Source organism: Saccostrea echinata, unplaced genomic scaffold (genome assembly GCF_033153115.1).
Source record: "Saccostrea echinata isolate AGI-Se365-2 ecotype Australia unplaced genomic scaffold, CSIRO_AGI_Sech_v1 ptg000052l, whole genome shotgun sequence".
NCBI classification, from domain to species: Eukaryota; Metazoa; Mollusca; class Bivalvia; order Ostreida; family Ostreidae; genus Saccostrea; species Saccostrea echinata.
The window spans coordinates 16,805,738-16,812,419 of NW_026889801.1; the positions used below are offsets into that span (position 1 = coordinate 16,805,738).

Genomic DNA, 6,682 nt, shown 5'->3' on the forward strand with positions numbered 1-6,682 from the left:
CATGTCCTCTATCATCACTGAAAATTTCAGCGCTCTATCTTAAGCCGTTTTTGAGTTCCATCGCAGACAAGGAGGTCCTCTAAATTTTGATAAAAGGGCGATAATTTCCGACCGGAAGTAAATATCCCTTAACGGATTTGCCGGAATTAACTTCAGATATCAACGCATCTACCATGAAAATTTGAATAAAATCGAACGAGCCATCTCTGAGAAATCGTCTGCACAAATTTTGTAAGAAGAAAAAAGAATAAAAATAATAATAAAGGTAAAAAAGAAACCGAAGAATAATAGAAGGGTCTTCCGCTGAAGACGGAAGACCCTAATAATAATAAAGGTAAAAAAGAAACCTAAGAATAATAGAAGGGTCTTCCGCTGAAGACGGAAGACCCTAATAATAAAGGTAAAAAAGAAACCGAAGAATAATAGAAGGGTCTTCCGCTGAAGACGAAAGACCTTAATAAAACATAAGAGACATCATTTCTCCTAGACAAATTACTAGTCGTTAAACATTTTTGGATGTTTCCGTAAAAGTCTATTTAAAAAAAAAATTGCTCTTCAAGCAGGGATCGAACTCAAAACCCTTGGGTTGAAAGGCAGGTGCGCTAACCATTAGGCCATGCATTCCGACAACAGTAGTAAGTTAAAATGTTTAGGACTATAGAATAGATGCAAGCGTATTTTTAGAATCGGTAGGGGAAGAAAGAAGTTCCGTAAAGGCAAATAGTTCCTGAACTTGCAAGCAGTATATAAAATAAGAAGGGACGGGCTGCGTGAGAAAACGTTTACACTGTTCCCTAATGAAAATGTATTAGTGGACTGTGGCCCAATTCATCGATATTGTGAGCATGCTGATTTTTTTGTAAATACATGTAGCTTTGTTGAAAGCTTTAAAGATCGGGTTCGGATTTTAGCATTTCTGACTGAATATCCTGAAATAAATATGAAACATTTAAATAAGCATTTCTTTGGGTTATATTAAATATATGTAGCACAAATTAAACTCCCAACATGCATTTTTAGAAGGGAAACACGACAATGAAAGCGAGAATTGTTTTTAATATATCGAAAATCGCTATGTCTGGAAACTGATTAATTCCATATAAAAATCAAATAAATTCCACATGTAAAAGAAAGAGAGAATGCTCGTTATTAAAATGTCATATCATATCAGGAGAATCGAATGCTATTAACGACATCTGAAGAAATAGCCAATAAAAGGTTAAGTTCATTTCTTCGTTCACCTGCACTTTAATTTCAAACACAACAGAACTTGTAGTTTTTGCCGTGAAACTTCATGACTTCTATATACTTATAAGACTCACCGTAAAACTTTCCAGAAAGTTTCTCTGAGGTCTATACTACATTTGTACCAAATTTGGTGTCGATCCGAGGTCTGGTTTGAATTTTACAGAAATATTCTACGTTGTTGTTGATGTGATTTTTTTTTTTAAGAAAGGGGGGGGGGGGGGTGAGTTATTTTTTTTATGTTTCTTTTTAACTAACAATTGTAACTACTTCCACATCTTTAAGCTTGATTGTGACCTTTGGGTCAAGGTCATTTAAAAAAAAAATCTTTACGTTCTATGTTTTAACCTGCTACTGTAGCTGGATGCATGTCCTTAGTTTCAAATTTAACCCAAAGTTATGTTTGCCGATAATTTTCATTATTCTTTTTTTTTTTTTTGGAGAGAGGGAGAGAAGGACAATAAAACTTAAGAAAGTTCCAGTAGGTTCTTAGCTACAACTCCCTGAAATCTTATATCTATCTGAAGTGTGATTTGAAACTAAGAGAAAGATTTCACATTGCTCTCGGGATGATTTTTTTCTTTGAAGTTTTTCCGGAAAAAAATGTAATTTCTACATTTTTCAGAGAAAGACCATAAAACTCTACAGGGAGTTACTTTGGAGTCTCAGCTACAGTTCTCTAAAGTTTCGTGTCGATCCGATGTGTGAATTCAATTCTAGAGAAATATTGCATGTTGCAACTGCTGTCATTTTTTTCCAAGAAAAAAAAGGGGGGGGGGGGTTTATATAATAATCCTTAGCCTGTTACACACTGGGAGTTGTAATCAACTCTCCACTTCCTCAGTAAACATTCTGACCTTAATGTCAAGGTCCTATATCAAGATCAAAGTTCAAGGTCAAAGGTCAAGGTCATACAGATAGGTGGAAAGATCCAATAAACAGAGGCATTTCAAGAGATTTCTGCTCAGAAAGGTTAAAGAAATTAATAATTACTAGACAAGCTTGCGTCAAAGATTTAGCATTCTGGCCCCTTATGGCCCCTAACTACGAAATTTATTATAAAATTTTAAGAGATATAGATGCAGATTGGGAAGATGAACATTTTTGCTTCAATAATTAATATCAAAATATTTAATGTTAAGGAGTTATAGATGAAAGACTTTTGGCCCCTCTGAGCTTCAAAGATTAAGCATTCTGGCCCCTTATGGCCCCTCATTACGTAATATTTGAAGAGAATTTTAAGATATATAGTTGCAGATTGTGAAGATAAACATTTTTGCCTCAATAATTAATATCAAAATATTTAACGTTAAGGACACTGCTTGAAAAAATAGCTTTACAAAACTTTACTTGCAAAGTAAATCTCATTAAAGGTGCTCCAAAAAGCAAAGTCATCTTTGTATTAACTTTACAAAAAGTAAAGGTGAAAAGGTAACCTTTACTCAAAAGAAAAGGTAATTAAATTTAACCTTTCACCTTTAATGCTGCATTAAAGTTGATATATATATATATATATATATATATATATATATATATATATATATATATATATATATATATGAAACTTTTTTAAATCCTTGTTTAAATACTGGCCTTTGTTTAATATACTCGTACTTAGATTTCAACAAATGGTTTTTGACTTTTAAAATAAATAGGTATCTGATGTGTCTTTTGTGTTACCCCCACCTCGTTTTTGTTAAACTCGATCTTACTAAAAATACACAAATTTTCAAGCGTTATATCAATTTCCAGTTGTATTTAGTATTAGAGATTGTCATCTACAAAATATAAAAATTTATACTATTTTTGTATACTGTAGATGGACAATCAAAAATGTAAAAATGGTATCAGATATCAGAATATAGGTATAATAAACTTTAAAATTCCCTATGACTTAACCTTTAACTCATCTGATTTGGTGATATCTGATAGATGGAGAACTCTTTTTTATTTGCTTTTTGTGTAGATGTATTGAAACCTTTTCTGTTATAATTTCTGCTTCATAAATATCTACCAAAAACAGTTACAAACATTACAAGATTACATCTTTTACTTGAACAGGCAATAAAATGACAAAGAATAAAATTTAAAAAAGTTAAAATACAATACAATATTATTTATCCTTTATGGTGCATGTACATGTTAAAACTTTGCAGTTTAAATGGAACTAAAAATGCCATACTCAGTTATTACTCAAGATCACTGACGAGAAACTACACAACATAAATCAGGCAAAGTACTAGTATTTCCAACTTAAACTATTAAAGGCTATCTAATGAGTATTTCTGTACAGGTTAATAATGTTGACATCTTGTAAGCATAATGGTGCAATTTACATATTCACAAAATAAACAAAATTGCTTAAACACCTATTAGAAAATAGGTTCAGATGTAGTTTTGCGAGATGCATAAGTAAATGCATGTGTCCAGCTTCAAGCAGTGAGCCTGTTTGAGCTTGACTTTATACTTTGGAGTAAATGTTACGTGTATTGCGTCTGTGGTAGGAGATTATGTATGTGCTCGACTTCACAAGCCTTGAAAAATATGTAACTGGTTGTGGTAGATGCTTGTGTGTTTGCATATGTGTCCAGCTTCACACATTTTCATGTATGTGCTCGACTTCATACGCCTTGGAAAATATGTAATTGGTTGTGATAGATGCTTGTGTGTTTGCATATGTGTCCAGCTTCACACATTTTCATGTATGTGCTCGACTTCACACGCCTTGGAAAATATGTAACTGGTGTTGTGGTAGATGCTTGTGTGTTTGCATATGTGTCCAGCTTCACACATTTTCATGTATGTGCTCGACTTCATACGCCTTGGAAAATATGTAATTGGTTGTGATAGATGCTTGTGTGTTTGCATATGTGTCCAGCTTCACACATTTTCATGTATGTGCTCGACTTCACACGCCTTGGAAAATATGTAACTGGTGTTGTGGTAGATGCTTGTGTGTTTGCATATGTGTCCAGCTTCACACATTTTCATGTATGTGCTCGACTTCACACGCCTTGGAAAATATGTAACTGGTGTTGTGGTAGATGCTTGTGTGTTTGCATATGTGTCCAGCTTCACACATTTTCATGTGTGTGCTCGACTTCACACGCCTTGGAAAATATGTAATTGGTTGCGATAGATGCTTGTGTGTTTGCATATGTGTCCAGCTTCACACATTTTCATGTGTGTGCTCGACTTCACACGCCTTGGAAAATATGTAACTGGTGTAGTGGAAGATGTTGTATGTTTGCATATGTGTCCAGCTTCACTCATTTTCATGTATGTGCTCGACTTCACACGCCTTGGAAAATATGTAACTGGTGTTGTGGTAGATGCTTGTGTGTTTGCATATGTGTCCAGCTTCACACATTTTCATGTATGTGCTCGACTTCATACGCCTTGGAAAATATGTAACTGGTGTTGTGGTAGATGCTTGTGTGTTTGCATATGTGTCCAGCTTCACACATTTTCATGTATGTGCTCGACTTCACACGCCTTGGAAAATATGTAATTGGTTGTGATAGATGCTTGTGTGTTTGCATATGTGTCCAGCTTCACACATTTTCATGTATGTGCTCGACTTCACACGCCTTGGAAAATATGTAACTGGTGGTGTGGTAGATGCTTGTGTGTTTGCACATGTGTCCAGCTTAACACATTTTCATGTATGTGCTCGACTTCAAACGCCCTGGAAAATGTGTAACTGTGGTTGTGGTAAATGCTGGAGTGTATGCATATGTGTCATGCTTTGCACGGAGAGAAAAGTTTTGTGTGCTCTTTTCTAGAAGATAATGATTATTTAAATATACTCCGAATACATCCTCTAAAGAAATGGATAATGATAATGAGTTACATACTTATTACTAAGTTCCTCAGTGCACAATATACACAATTTTACTGAAAATTAAATTTGTGCAAAAACTCTCTTGCTGAATAACTTTCAGTATTATAAATGCTTGAATGTTCATCTATATATTTTCAGATATTTTCTAGCCAATGTATATATTCTTGATCATGATGGCATCCATATTTGATTCCCCTCTCTGTCATCTTTTCTTGGTCACCAATTAATTCAACAGTAGGCTGGGTACTCAGATCTCTCAGGTGTTGGACAAAAGGAGTGCTAATAATAAACATAATCTTTGAAATTATAGAGAATAACATCCATTTCTTTTCCAAATTTGCATTAATTAGTTATCTTTTGAAATTAAAGCACTTCTGCAATAACCTTGAAAACTTGCCAAGATACGTTAAATGTTTATAGCATGCTTTAACTACTTTAATTTTATTTTTGGAAGTTTAGAATAATAGAAAAACAAGTTCAAAAATAAAATGTAAAAGATATTAATAATGAAGATTCATTTACACAATGTTATAACACATTGAAGTCAATTCCTCACCTGACTCTCATAATTTATCTTCATAATGGAGTTGATTCTATGATGATCACTTTCAATCATTTAAAAGAACTTCTTCATCTCAAACTATCTGAAGGTCATCCATCTTCCCAACTGCCACTCACCTAAAGTGTACCGAGACTTCTGACCTGTACAATATCAAAATTCAGGATTAAAATTTTAAAAAATCTCCTCACCACACTGGTCTCTTTAAGAAATGTGAGAAAATAATTTAAATACTTCTCTGAAGATGAAATAATGTAGTGAGTATCTAACAATGTTTAAAAATATTTTGATCCCTGAACAGCGATAGTGTATGAAAAAGTCATGTCCCTTGTATTTGAAAAAAAATTCCATTCTTAAGGACATTACCCAACATGGAAATAATGCACATTTGTCTCTGGCACAACCAAACCACAAGAGACCTTTCCATACTTAGCACCATGCATTAGCTCTCCACTCTTTGTTTCTACAAAAGATAAATTATGAAAAGGTAATTTTTTGACAGCTAAGTCGGATTAATTATTTTCCAGTCAGTGATGAACAGAATATTTGATTTCCTTAATAATGAGGGACAGATTATTCATGTTTATCTTATATGAACAAAGTTTGACCCCCCCCCCCCCCCCATCGCCACTACAAAAAGGAAAAAGAAACTCTTATTTCAGTGAGGTAAAGGGAATAATGGCATCAGACAAGGAAAGATTATTAATAATTTTTTTCAGTTGAGATGAGATTATATCTTTTAAACATTTTTGAGGTTAATATACTAGATGAAATCCCGCGCAAGCGCGGGGAATTGAATTTATACCACTACCGACAGAAAATATATTGTAGTTAATTTCTACTGACAGCCTACAGGGTTATAGCAGGAAGAAATACTTTGTTCAAAATCCCGCATGTGCCCCCCCCCCCCCTTTCGTAAAAACTTGAAAAAATAACAATTTCATTAATTGATGTTTATTGTGAAACCTGTTATACTATGTTCATGATGTTATGGATATTGTACTTCAGATGCTCTTATATCATTTCCGTCAAGG

General features: G+C 33.8%; 1 long non-coding RNA gene across 1 annotated transcript; it reads right to left on the bottom strand.

The window, feature by feature from the left end:
• Positions 1 to 5,251: 5,251 nt before the first annotated feature.
• Positions 5,252 to 6,177, bottom strand: LOC133204170 (uncharacterized). The gene is made up of 3 exons (XR_009723570.1): positions 6,015 to 6,177; positions 5,646 to 5,791; positions 5,252 to 5,368 (listed from the first exon to the last, which is right to left on the bottom strand). It is a non-coding gene; the product is annotated as an uncharacterized LOC133204170 (long non-coding RNA).
• Between the last annotated feature and the right edge of the window lie 505 nt (positions 6,178 to 6,682).